Genomic DNA, 15,173 nt, shown 5'->3' on the forward strand with positions numbered 1-15,173 from the left:
TAGGTAGAAAGATATCATCAGTTCCTCAAGAGAAAGAATCCTTGTTTAATATATTGAAGTTCTTTGAGAAAATGAACATCTAAATAAACAATACCCATAAATGGTAGAGCTTCAAGATGCCTGAGACCATCTGGTTGAACTCCCTTGCTTTACCACTGAACAGATTGAATGCTGGGAGGTCATGACTTGGTGTTATGTCACACAGCTAGTTGGTGCAGAGCTGAGAGGAGGAGGCAATGTTCATAACATGTTGCCTCCAAATATACCTGAGGATAAGGAGGTCCAATGGATATGATTTATTCATACTTTCAAAGTGTTTGACAACTTTTTTTTTTTAAAAGGTTTATTTATTTATTTATATAAGCACTGGGTACAATCAGAAGTGCGGGAGGGCAAGAGAATCCACCAGAGCCAGAGCAGGGAACAGAACAGACAGAATGACGAAACACACTGCTGAGGGGAGCAGCGGGCGCGGCAGGAGGGGTCTGTTGGGCCATGTGGGACCCTTGCTGGCGGCCAGGGATCGAACTGGTGCTGCAGAGGTTGCGGGCAGCCTTGCAGCCCAGAGCTCAACCGCTGCACTAGCAGAGGAGGCCCATGTGTTTGACAACTTTTAACCTTAAAGATATAAAATGTTGAGTAAAATATTTGTATGGAGCTGAGAAATATACAAAATAAAGGATAGAGAGAGATGGGCATTCATTTTGCTAGTTAATCACATTATTCAGTATATATCTATAAACATCCAGTAGGCAGTGCTGAAGTTGGGTTTTTTATTTTATTATTTTATTGCAATATAATTGATATATGACATTATATTAGTTTCAGGTATACAACATAATGATTTGATATTTGTATATATTGTGAATTGATCACAGTAAGTCTAGTCAACATCCATCAACTCATTGTTATATTTTTTTCTTATAATGAGAACTTTAAATATCTACTCTCCAGCAACTTTCAAATATACATTATAGCATTATTAACTAGAGTCAGCATATATACACAGGCCTTACTGATTCTATGGAATAAACACTGGAAGTTTGTACCTTTCAATGACTTTTACTTATTTTGCTGATCCCCCAAGCCTAGCATCTGAATCTGTTCTCTGCAGGAATCCACTTTTTAAAAAAAAATATGAGCAGGGCCTCCCTGGTGGCGCAGCGGTTGAGCGCTGGGTTGCAAAGCTGCCCACAGCTTCTGCAGCGCTGGTTCAATCCCCGGCTGCCTGGCGAGGATTCCCACATGGCTCGCAGACCTCTCCTGCCACCCACTGCTCCTCTCAGCAGTGTACTTCGTCAGTCTGCCTACTCTGCTCTCCTCTCTGGCTCTAGTGAATTCTCTCACCCTCCCGCGCTTCTGACTGTACCCAGTGCTTGTATAAATAAATAAATAAATCTTTAAAAAAAATGAACATTTAAATAAATGGTCTAGGAAAGGCTATCATTTCACTAGTCAGTGTTTGCTAAACAGGAATATTGGCAAGGGTTATGAAGAAGATGGTTATAAACATATGTTTGGAAACACTGAGTTAAAGTAAAAATGATGTCTTTAGGTTAGGACTCTGGGTCATTACTATAATAATTAAATATGAGGGGTCAGTATGTTTTTAAACTTTTTGACTAGATAAGTTCTGTCTTATAGAATATCTTATGGGAAATGCTATGAGCATATCTATGAGAAAAAATACAGATCACTGATGATAACATGTAGGAAGTTGTGAGTGTCTAGGAACACATTATTTGCAAAATAGTCTTTAGCATGTTCCAAGAAAGGTCTTGTTATCTTCTTTTTCCTATAGGTAATTTCACCAATAGATTTTAATGTATATATTGTTTCCTGAGGTGATTCTTGTTTTCTAATTCTTTTGTATTATTTGCAGTTCCTGGTATAGAGTTTACACATAGTAGGTGCTTACTGAAAAATTGTTAATGTGATTATAAGTAATACATTTCAATATTGATGGATGACTCAGAGGTAAGACAGGAAAGAAAAACAAAACTATATGTTATAAGCTTAAAATTACCTTGGAGATAAATGTTACATATCTAATTATTCTTACTCTTAGCTAATTTTGACTCTGGTTTCCTCTCCTTTGACTGATGTACAGACATCCCAAGTATATGGAGATTGGAGGAGAGACTTGAAGCTCTAGTTGATCATAACAAGCCCTGATGCCCTCATTTGCAAGTCTGGATCATCCAACTGGGTCCAAGATAATCACAAGAGTCCTTATAAGAGAGAAGCAGGAGGATCAGAGTTAGAGGAGAAGATGTGATGACAAAAGCAAAAGTTAGAGAGAGAAGATCAAAGATTATTTGCTGTTGGTTTTGAAGATAGACGAACGGCCATGAGCCACAAGAAATGAAGGTGGCCTAGAAAAGATGAGGAAATAGACTGTAACCCAGGGTCTCCAAAACTTGGTTGTAGCCAAGTGAAACTAACTGAAAACTTCTGACCTCCAGAAGGATAATACTTTTGTGTTTGAGGCACCAAGTTTGTGGTAATTTGTGACAGCAGCAATAGGAAACTAATTCAGACTAGCAGTATCTGAAGTTTTGTGTCTGCTACTTTCTTTCTAACTGGGGGCCTGAGGTGGGACTGTGGATGTGGGTGGGGTTGTACCATGGTGCCATTCCCCTTTTCCACATCTCTGGGATATTGCTTGGAGTAGGGTTTAATCTATGCATCTGCAATGGTACTTTTCCATTTTTTTCCCTCAGCATTTCTACCTCAATCCTCTGTTCTCATTCTGGGAGAACATTTCTTTATTGAGCTCAGAGTTATGAAATAAGTCCTTTTTAAATGGAAGAGAGAAATTCTGGGCAAAAAAGCCACACACTGATAGCTCAGTAAGTTAGAATAATTAGTGAATAATAAATTCTAGGCAGTGGATTTTGATTCAGGAAGGAATCTTAGATAACCCCACTGTTGGATCCATCAGTTTTCATTAACTCATTTGTCTTTTTCTTGCTCTCAGTGAACCTAAAATTCCTCCTTCTCTATTCCCCTTCAGATGTATGCTTGTGTGTATGTATGTGTGTGTGTGTATGTATATCTATCTATCTATCACCATATAAAAGGTAGTACAAGATTACTGTGCATAATCTTAATTCATAAAATGGAATGAAGAGTTAAAAATTTCTAATTTAAAGGTTTCTAGAAAAAACTAATTAGAATTTTTTTTTTGGCTGCTTTGGTAGCAGTGATAAAGCAAATGCTTAACAAAAAGATAACAGGTAGGTTATGTACTCTAAATAATGTAGTCACAGAAAACCTATGCTAATTTGCATCATAATGTGATTCTTGGCTCTCCCAAGCTATCAATGATATGCCCCTGTTTTCTCTTTGGCAATAGTGTTTATGTATACACACACACACACACATACACACACTTTTTTTTTCTCCTCCTGGCTATAACTGATGAAACAGTTGATGAATAGATACTTGAATCACACATTAAACTGGAATAAATCATACTAATTTGCTGAATCTTAAGCTTTATCCAATTATTAATCTTGTATTTAATGATAAATATAATAGTTTTCTCCCAAAAAAGAGAACCAGTTTGAACCACAACTCACCCCATGTATTTTCCCCCCAAATATACTGACTTGGAAGAAAACCAAAATGTCAGGATGTTCCCTGAACAAAATTCAAGCCAAACTGTTTAATTTGGTTTGAATCCCTGATGAAGAGGGAATTATATTTCAATATGTTTGTTTTCATTCCTTTTTTTCCTGTATATTTTAAGTGCAACAAGCATGAGGTTCTCTACTTGTTTTCTAGAAACTTTGGCACCCTTAACTAGTCATACAGAAAATGCTGCACAGAGTTCCAAGTAATATTATCAAAAGGATTCATTCTTATATGATGGGTAGACAACTGGTGGCCTGCCTGTGATTCGGGATAGATAGCAATATTGGTGATACTCACTGACTGTTCGCCTTCTTTTAAAAGAGAAATCATTCATCTTGACTTCCTTGAATCCCATTGCATCGAGGCCCTTTTTCATAGACCTTAAAATCATTTTGAATTACGTCTGTCTACTGTTTCTCTGAAATTAAAATAGCAACCTGATGGCAAGGAGGCACAGTTTGGGAGGGTGTTTCCACAGTTGACTAGCACTCCAGAGCCATTGTTTCTGTAGAGAAGAACATCTTTATCCAGACAGAATGAAGTTCTGCCGTCTCCTAGGTTGGAAGCCTCAAAATTCAGAAAATCCTATGGGTTTTTGGATCAGAGATAGGAATGGTGGTGGGGGCAAATAGAGGTCACCTTACTAGAGAAGTCAGGAAACGTGACAGTAGCAGGTCTATTTTAAATTAACCTTTCAGAAGAGTCAGTGTGTAGATGGAACTCATCTTTCTACATTATAAATTATGCTTTATTGTAAAATCTACAATAGAGGGTGAAAACCTTTAAAACCACATAATCTGTCCCTCTGATAATGAAGACAGATCTCCAGAATACTCTCTTTAGTATTTTGTATCATCTATTAAAAACAAGAAACTCTGGTATGTAGAGTAATTCTCCAGAGAGATTAATTTGTGAACTCATAGACTTCCCAAATGAACAAGTAGCCCCTGTTAACTTGTTTCCTGAATCTACCCATTATTGTGTTTGGTCCTTTTTGCCAGTTTACTACATCCTTCTCTTATTTTTGGATATTTGAGGTCAAATATATTTTTCCTCAATCCTATTATTTGCTTTACGAAGACCTCATTATTATATATTTCTGAATATCAGTTCATTCCTCTTTAGTTTGCTTTGCTAATTTTATTTTACACATTTATAATACTTGACTACATTTTGCATTTTATATGTATATTTTTAAAAGTTTATTTTGTATTTCTAATTGCTGATGATCATGTTGCTCTTGCAATTGCATGAGTAGAGAAAGCACTGGGAATTTAGTCCATGTACATTTTTGTAGCAAACAGTAATTATGGAAACACTAACAAAATTTGCTAATGTGTGCTGTCTGAGGAACACAGACTACAATAGATTTTAATGACTATTTAAGGCCTAAATAAGATTCTTTTTTTGCTGATCATTTGAAGATGATAACAATATTCTCTTTGATATTGACTGACCTTCAACTTGCAAATCACTTTGGTATATGTAATCTCAACTTGTCCTGACCACAGTCCCAGAAACAAGGCACAGAAGGAAACATAGGATAATACTTAGCTGTAGAAGATAATACTTATTCCAAGGACAAGAGCACAGAGTGGACAAGTACAACTGGTTTTTGATTTTTTCAGCAATTGTATATGTCCTACTCAACAACTTTGCTGCTCCCTGAAGTTTTTGCAAACATTTTTCTATTTCTATTTTTTTTTTCAAATTCAGTTTTTCTCTTTTTTGTTCTGAATGATCCTCTGTGTTCAAACAGTTTGAAAACATCTGAGAAACAACATGCAGGCTAAATTTGTCTCACATGTTTAAAAAAACATTTCCTTTATATCACATCAACCAACATTATCCCACTGAAATTCTGACCAAAGGATTTTATTTGTTTTCTGATTGGATGTCAGTTTATTTCCTATATTTACTATAAGTTACATATAAAAATTTTTAGACATTCCATTTTTGTTGCTGAGCCTACTGCAAGTTTACAAATTTCAGAATTAAGGCAAGGATACATATTGCAGACAGCTCTAACCTCAATGGGAGGAGATCATTGTTCAAATCCTATACCTCCATTGATTCTATCTACCCATGAGTCTATGAATTCAGTTATGAATCTATAATATGAAATAGTTGGAATAACAGATCACTGAAGTTCTCCCTGCTAAGATGAAAGAGGTCTGAATCCTTGATCTCTTCATGGAAGGTTGCCTTTGTAACACATGACTTGACTACATACGAGAAATAATCTTCTGTGGGTCTACTGAGATTATCAACTATGGCTGCTAATACCAGAGTGGGATGCTGACATAATACAAAAAATTGAAACATGATGCATCATTGGTTTGATGGTCAGGTCATGGATAGCAAAAAAAAAGTGATAGAGTACTCAAAAGGATGAAAAGATGTATTGTGATGTGTCAAAATGTTTGGTAAAAAATATTATGTATGACAACTTGGTAGGCACATATGTGCCTAGAACCCTGTAGATATAGCAGTAATGAGGATTATGATTCTATTAACTTTTAGATGTTTTGGGGAAAGCATTGTAATAAAGAGATTAAACAGGATTTGGCTAGTTCCCAGACAAAGAATCAAGGGAATGGAGAAATTTTAGATATTAAAAGCCTTAATCCAAGAGAGCTACAGTAGTGGCCAACCAATAACACACTCTAGGATATTCTGGAATGTTTCATTTTCCTTATGCCCCCATCCTGTTTCTTGGGATTACTTCCCAAAATAAACAATATGTTGCAAGCTCTTTAAAAAATGTGAAGTTCATTGAGTACCTTACTAAAACCATACTTTATGAATTTTGTAGTTATTTTCTTAAGCGGGTCGTGCCATATCTGGAGGTGAAAGGCAGCTGACTTCTGTTTTGTCATTTCTCTTAGCAGCTAAATAGAACCTGAGAATCTAACAGATTTTACTTGCTCTTTCTTCACCTTGTTTTCTGGTCCAATCAGGAAAGTTTTGAGGATTCTACCCCTTCTTGATAAATGCTTTTTCTTAAGACATGCTTGGGCTTTTTCAGAACTACCACATGGCAAGTGTTAGTTATTGTCTACCAGTCTTTCCTTGAGAACAATAGGTCGGTATTATATAAATAAGCCAAAGATGGCCTTTGTATATTGGCTTCTAGGTTTATTTCTTCACTGTGGGCTGAAATCCAAAAGCCCATTGGCACCAAATGCAAAATTTTGCACTTCAAATTATGTTAAAAATAGCTCAAAGAAGCAATTTTTTAGCTCTTTAGCACTTGTCTGCTTTGCAAATACTGCAAAACCTCACTCAACAATTGTTGCCTATTTAAGTGATAGGGTCTTGCAGTTGTAAGGCCCCAAGCTGCTAAGACCCTTTGGATTTCTCTGCTCCAGAGATTCCCTATTGCCTTATGTGCTGCTGAGTGATATGGCCCAGATGTATAAGTCTCCTATCTGACCCACCTACCTGCTGCGAGTTCCCTTGCCCTCTTTACTGACTTGCAGCCTCTCCTCCCCAACCTCAGCCTCTGGACAGATATCTATTGTGAGATATGCTCCCCCCTCACAAAACCTGTCCAAGCACTGCCCAATAAAGCTTGTGGTTATTGCCTCTCATGGTCATATCCTTTTCCTTAGTCAGTCTCAAATCCCTCAAACCCCTGATGATTGAGTTTATTAATTATTGTTCTGCTGGGAATTGGAGCTCTTTGGACTGATAGACATCCACTGACCTTTCATGCTCCTATGTAAGTCTCAACCTCCCTGACTCTGGCATTTAAAGATAACATTCTTCACATAAGCATTCTGGGATTTTTCCCTTATTATTAATAATCATGCTTATAAATTTGTGAAATTTCTCTTTGCTCCACTTCATGAACTCCATGAAGGAGGGAATTTATCTGCCTTTTCGTAGTTGTGTCTCTAGTGACAGCACAGATCTCCACCTAGAGAATACCAGATTATTATTTTTTAAGTGAATGGATGAGTATATTGATGTCACCACTATTAAAACTTGTGTTTTCCTCACATTTCACGCATCAGTCACCCCATGTTGCTCTGCCTTGTTCAGCATGAATCACTGCCAAGTGATACTTGACGACTGCCTGCACAGGTTTTAGTGCTTTTTTCAGGAACCACTGCTTTACTCATTTGCTTCCTGAGGTGCTGAATCTTTAAGGATTTTGAAATAGACTCTGTTCTTCTAAGTTAGCCATGTTAGTGCCTTCCTATTCAAAGTGTCATCCATTGACCAGCAACATTGGCATCACCTGGGAACTAGAACTCCAAGACCCAATGAATCAGAATCTGCATTTGATTCTTATGAACATTCACATTTGCAAGCACTGGTCAAGTAGACTTTGTCCATGGTTATTATTGTCACTAGCATCATTATCATGATCGTCATCATCATCATATGTGCAAAGTAAACATTCACAAAGAGCATGGTTAGCTAAAAAGAGACAAGTGGGCCAGAACTCAAGCACAGATACTCCTGGTTTTCTCATATCTTTTTCCAGCTAATCCTATGTGAGAAAATTATACAGAGAACTTGAAGGAAGGTTCTTGTAATAGGACAAAGCTAAAAGGGCCCACAGAGTTCCTGAACACAACTCTACATTAGATAGATGCACCCAAGAACTTCGTTTTACAAAACACATATTTCTGAGCCCTTAAATTATTTTAGTATACAGAGTGCCCTTTGTGGGATCTAGCCGTCTGTACTTTTCATTAATTCCAGGAATTCTTGTGCAGTCATCCTGGTGCCAGTTCATATAATAGCTTTGAAAATAGCAGTTCTGATCCCACTTATTCCATCTGATGTTGGAATTTTCACTTCAATACTCATAACTCATTGTTAATGAACCTCAGATTAAACAATTCTACTATTAGGAGTATTACTGGATATACAAATATAACTTGCATGCTTATTGCCCTCTTCAGGTATAACATTCGTCCTTATTCCCTTTTGTATCCTGTGTGGAGTGGTGGAAAGAACCTTAGACCATGTCCTAGTTCTGGCTGTGCCTTTGTGTGAATTCATTTTGGGTAGGATAAGGTGGGGGAGGAAAAGAAGTGTTTGTCATTGTGGAAAAATTGCTAAACCTTTCCAGTTTCCTCAACTGTGGAAGAGCAGTGTTGAACTAAGTTCCTCTTTCTAAAATCCATTGTTGGATTCTAGGAAGACCCAGGTACTTCTTCTCATTTTTAAACCCAACAATTTAATTGGCTTCTAAGTTCAGCACTGACATTACTGCAGCATGAATAACCACACAGCAAGCTGAAACACACCTTTATTGCTTTTGAGGAGACTCATGTACATTAATATTACTTGGTAAGGATGACATTTAGAATGCATTTTGATGAATGTTCCTGAAAATAAACAAATTTCTTATACCACCCTGAATCCTGGAGGCTGCATTTATTTTGGGATATAGAAAGATATGACATAAAATTTTTCAGTTTTGTCACTGAGAAATAGTTTTCTTTCAACAGAATCTCTGTTTATTTAGAAATTCCAAGTAATTCCTTTAGCATTTAGGAAAAATTGCTATCATTATATGGGGCATAGCTTATGAGTTGAAAGGATGTTACTTTAGTTGTGAATATTTTTAAAACTAAGACAGCCCTGTGAGGTGAGATTGTAACTTTTCACGGAGGAACATAAATCATCAAGAAAGTTCAGTCAGAGTCATATGACTTCACAGCTTGGCCATAGAAACATCAGGCATTTGTTTCTGTTTCTAGGGGGTCATTAGCTCACAGGAAGTCTAAAATGCCAACTAAACAGGAAGCCATGCAGAGTGAGAAGGAAGGTCAAGGTGGAGCCGTCTCTTGCTGATGTGCTTCAGTCAAAGGAGACGGGCTGGGAAGACTGTTCCACACTCTTCCCATTTCCACAGATCTCAGGGCACTGCCCATTGTGTTTTCTCTTCTGTTCCTTGAGTTTCACAAAGCTTTCTGCTTGGGCACCAAGGTTTTATTATTTCACAGATAAGGTCTGAGATATCAAAGAAAAAATATGGGTGCCCCCCCAGTGAGGTCAGGACACAGATACTCATTCATCTCTTGTCCTGCGTAGAATGTTCTCAGAGCCCTTGTCTCACCATGTCAGCACACAATGGCTTATCACACCCGTGTTTACAAAAACCCAGGATGAATTTTACAATACTGTTTTTCACTTCTTTCAAAAAATCATCAAAGAGTGTTTTACATAATAGAATTTTTTAAATGGTGGGACCCTGATATGTACAACCTGTTATAAGCTGTTTTGGGAGAACTAGGGTAGGGATTGTGCTTTTTTGGTTATCTTTTCATGTTTTCCTCAAATCCTTGTCAATCCATGTAGTCCTAGTGACACAAATACAACTTAAAACCTGCTGTTTTAAGTTTGTAAAATTGCATGTCTTATTTAAAATCTGGACCCTTGCTGATATCTATTATCAGTCTTAGAAACTTTGTATTACTTTTGGAGTGCTGTCCAAGTGAGAACCTGTTCCCATATCTCAGAACTCAGTTGATAGTTACTTTGTTGGGTATATTTTTCAGTCCTACAAGGTTGATTTAAATATTTCCTTCTCTGTTCTCTAAGAGTGTTTTCTATGAGCTATCTGTAACCCTGGGTAGCCACCTTGATGTTGGGAATTGCATGATTAGCTATTCTAAGCCACAGTTTCTGTTTCTAGGGAGATGGTTAAGGTTGTGCAATGAGAGTAGAATATCATGTTTCACAAGGACTCAGATCTGTGACGTAAGCAAGTCCTCCTTGTGCTGTAAATGGAAAGGAGGAAAAAAAAAATCATGAAACACTTTCAACGCTTATTTAATCTAGTGCAAAATTTGCTCCCAAAGTGAGCAAGAAATCTTAGTGAAGATGAAAAGTCAGTTAAGATTTTGCAGGAGGATATACACAGGAAGCATAAAAAAAGATCAGATTCCAGGCAGAAAGTGCTTTTTCCCAAACAAAAAAGATTTTGTGTACTTCCTCTCATATACATAGAAGAATAATACTTATTTTGGCTGAGACTCATCAGTCACTAAGAGAGACATCAGATGTAAAAGGCAGAGCTGTAGCAGCATATACCCAGTCATGGGCTGTCAAGAAAAGAAGGCACAACTCTAGGGGGAGAGAACTAAACCTTTCCAAAGAAGTCATTTGATAGTAATTCAATACTTAAAAATAATACTTTGGGAAAATTCATTAGCAAAGGCAGAGCTGTTTTGGATGAGTAAGGAAGAACATGACGCAGGAAACGGTTATCCCTGTTAAGAAATTGAGGGGCGGTTGTAAAGACAGGCATGGAACTTCTAGATGAGAGGACCAGGACTTTTGCCTTAGCCACAGTTTAGGTTTATCTCTTTTTCTCCAGAGAGTTGGTGACTGAAGAAAACGTTCTTGAACCTACTCTACCTCCTTGGAAAGTCATCATTTAAAAACAGGTGTGGTGAACTGTAGAGAGAAAGAAACTTGACTCCTGGGGAGGAGGTGGGGGGAGAGTGAGGTAGGGGGTCAGATTCAAATTAAGCAGAGCTGGCCAGGGTGCTGATTTTTTTTACAGACATTTCCATAGAGTTTGTTTCTCATGTATATACTTCCATCCAAATCTTAACTGTTTTTTCAACTCCTGCTAGATTTCTTCCTCACTTTAGGAGAAAATTTTGCACTGGATAAATACGTGTTGAAAAAATTTCATGAACAATTTTTTTTGTAGTCTCCATTTAGGGCATGTGGGGGACTTGCTCACGTCACAGACCTGAGTCCCTGTGAAATGTGATATTCCACACTTTAGTGCTGGAAATTTAGCACCTCTCTATTTTGGTTAGAAGTGCTCTTTCTTAAATGTCTTCATTTTCTCTTCACCCAGTGATCAGCACTAGCAGTTGCCTGGAGTGGGAAAATGTAGGACATCAATACCCCTTCCTTCATATTGTCTTTGGGAGACTAACTCCTGCCTGTGAGTGGTCCATGCTATGTATGACTTTTCACACTGCTGTCATTTGTTGTCAGCTGTCTTCCTTTCCCATTAGCCTGCGAAGTTCTGGATAGCAGGGATTTTGCTCCATTCATTGCTCTCTCCTCACACAGCATATTTCTTCATCTGTGGAAAATATTCAATCAATATTTTGTTGGACAAATGATTTGTCTGAAACAGATAGAGTAGGAGAGCAGTTTAAAAATAATAATCGATGTGTTTTTGTTATTGATATATCTTTCTTTTTATCCTCTACCTTTTTCCTATTCCTGTTTAACCAAATATGCTGCATTTTTTATCTCTACTTATTTGAGGATGGAGGGGATCCACAGAAGTAGGGGGAAAAAACCTGAGTCAATATTTTGCTTTCTGACTTTCAGGAAGCCTTGGAGAATGAGGAAAAGGAGAGACCTCCAATGCATAGAAATTGATGGAGAAAAAAATTCAAGTTTACCACTACTCCTAAGTTTAGAAATGATTCTGTGGGCTGGTGAGAAGGAAAGTGACGAGAACATGGGAAGAGGCCAAAAGTATGTGGGAACAGACTTCATGGGTCTGGACCTGGAGGAATACTGTGGGCAGGAGCAATATTATGATCTTGATGCCACTTAGCTGGCCTGGAACAACCTTCAGTATGATCTACACAAGGAGCTGTGTTTTTCGTACCTCCTGTTTCCCAGGGTGAGACGCTCTCCTAAGAGCAGCCAGTAGGGCACTGCTGATTGTCTGGAGGAAACGGCACTTACATGTGCCATGGTGTTTGCAGGAAAGCTATCCAAGTTCTAAGCACAGACTGAAAGCCAGATCCCTCCCCGTGGACCTCAAGTTCCTGAATGTTTCACCAGCATTACTTCTCTGACCCGTATTTTCTACAGCTTCTCCCTCGCTCCCTGGACTGCAGCCTGCTCTCCCTTGAGCACCCCAGGCATGCTGTCATCTTAAGGCCTTTGCACTGGATTCTCCTCTTGCCAAGAAGGGCTTTCCTCCTCCCCAAATTCACCTGCCTGTGCTCAAATGTGACCTTCTCAAGGAGGTTTTCACTTATCATCCTGTTAAAAATTGTCACCCAATCTCAAGCCCCCTCAGCATGCCTCATCCTTCCTATCCTGCTCTACTTTTTATTTTTTTATATATCACTTGCCACATTCTAACACATTATGCTTTACTCATTTATTTGATCTTTTATTTAATGTCATTCTTCCTCTGCTAGAGTAGAGGATCCACCCTGGCAGAGGCCCCTGCTCTATTCACAGATATATCCCAAACATCTCTAACAGTATTTCATATACAGATAATTCTCAATAAATATTTTTGGAATGGATAAGTCTTATATGAAACAACTATTCTTTAACACCCCAGGCCTTTCTAAACCTAAAAGAAGGGGCTCAGATATTCAGCGTGTGTGTGTGTGTTTGTGTATAAAAGAGCCCCTGTACTTGAGTAAGACTTGAAGAGCCAGATTTAGACTTGCCTCCCACATTGCTCCCCCTCAGGCTGGCAAGGTAGTTAAAAACCAATCTCTGTTGTACAAAGAATCCTAATTTCATTAACAAAACAATAGAGTCAATTCTATTTTTGTAAGTGTATTTGCTAGTCTGATGTTTATAAAGCAAAATGAACTTTCCCACTATCTCACTATTATGAAAGGAGGTTCATTCTTAAGCCTAGTCATCCTAGACTGATATGACTCACTCATGTGTCAGAATCATGGTATTAGTCGCCATATTTCCCCCCCTCACTTCTTCCTCTCTTTTCCATTGTCTTTTTTTTTTTTTAAAAAAGATTTATTTATTTATGCATGCAAGAATGGGGGTATAAGCCTGAGGTGTGTAGGGGGGAGTAAGAGGATTCACCAGAGACAGAGTGGGGAGCAGAACAGGCAGATTGACTGAAATACACTGCTGAGGGGAACAGTGGGTGAGTCAGGAGAGGTCTGCTGCACCATGTGGGTAGCTCCCTGGCCAGGGATTGAACTCGTGCTGCAGTGGCTGTGGATAGCTTCATAGGTTATGTCACAACCCCATGTGCCTCCAGGGAGGCCCTCCATTGTCTTTTAATGAAAAGTCAAATGGAAACCTACTGGGTCAGGGCACCTATCTGACTGCTTGGTCTGTCTTTGGGTGATCACTTCCTTCCTTCCATGCAAAGCAGGAAAAAAAGTACATGAATATGGAGATTGCTCTTTGAGTATGCCATCCAGTTGGCTAAGGAGGTTTATTCTGAAGATAAGAAATACAAATTTTAAGTAAGCCACGTTCTTACATTTAGTAGAGGTTGAGTTGAAAGTTGAACTTTGTTCTATGCAAAGTGAATCTGTTCTTTCCACTCTGCCCAGTGGAGTGGTTGTTAATATTTCCTTGGTACCTTCAGCTTTTCCAGGAAAGTCCACATAAATGATCTCAGTAAGAGGTCAAAAAAATTTGATGATTCCTAAGTTTCTTTTTTTTTTTAAGAATGATTTTTCCCTTTAATTAATTAGTTAGTTAATTTTTTATTTATACAAGTACTGGGTACAATCAGAAGCATGGGAGGGTGAGAATTCACCAGAGCCAGAGTGGGGAGCAGAGCAGGCAGAAGGACAGAAGTATACTGCTGAGGGGAGCAGCAGGTGGTGGGAGCGGTCTGCGTGCCATGTGGGACCCTCCTCCAGTGGCGGGGGAGCAGCCGGGATTGAACCCGCCCTGCAGAGGCCGCGGGCAGCTTCGCAACCCAGCGCTCAACCGCTGAGCCACCAGGGAGGCCCTGATTCCTAAGTTTCACAAGGAAAGGAAACTAGGGAATGTTTCTACTCTTGGAAGGCCTGGGTTGATGGAATTGCTCTGAAACACCTCAGAGCTGTAGCTCTTGCTTGTAAAAGACATCTGTGGGAGCATGCCTCTGGGCATCAGAGTGCTGCTGTGACATCACTGCTGCATTAAGAAAAGGAATCCCTGGTTTTAGGTTTGTCTCTGATGTAACTACAAATCCTTTATTACCATATCTGTAGATACCTCGAAGTGACATTGGGGTGAGCAGATCTTTCTGGGAAAGGCATCTGTGTCACTTCAGATATAGTTCTGGTATTGTCTGTATTTTTTTTAAAATAGTCTTTGTCATTAAACAGGAGCATACTTTGTAAACCTTGAATATACAGATTAGGTATACATTGCAGTGGCTATTAATATTTTGGAATTATTAACTGTTTTGAGAGTCTAATTAACCCTATATGTTTTCCCTAGGAAAGATGTACATATGATCATAGCATATGTGTTTATATATTGTTCTTGGGCACTAGTCAACAACCCGTCTCAAGGGTCAAGGATGAAGGGCACTCGAACTGAAAGAAATATTTCACCTATTCTTCTCTCACTGTCCCACCTGAATTCGATCCCACATATCCCAAAACAAAGGTGTTTTATAAAATAATAGGATGTTAGTAGTCTCCTTTTAGCATCTTATTCACAATCTTTATTCTTTATTTTTATCAGTTCCAAGTATTTCTTAGAGGAGTCAGTTGACTTTAAAAACCATCAGTATTCTCAATGCTGTTGCCCAGCCGGGGCTTAGGCTGAGGCTGAGGCTGCATCATTGCAGTGGTTACCAACCA

The sequence above is a fragment of the Talpa occidentalis genome, unplaced genomic scaffold, assembly GCF_014898055.3.
Source record: "Talpa occidentalis isolate TD23 unplaced genomic scaffold, MPIMG_talOcc4v2.1 talOcc4.2, whole genome shotgun sequence".
Taxonomy (NCBI): Eukaryota; Metazoa; Chordata; class Mammalia; order Eulipotyphla; family Talpidae; genus Talpa; species Talpa occidentalis.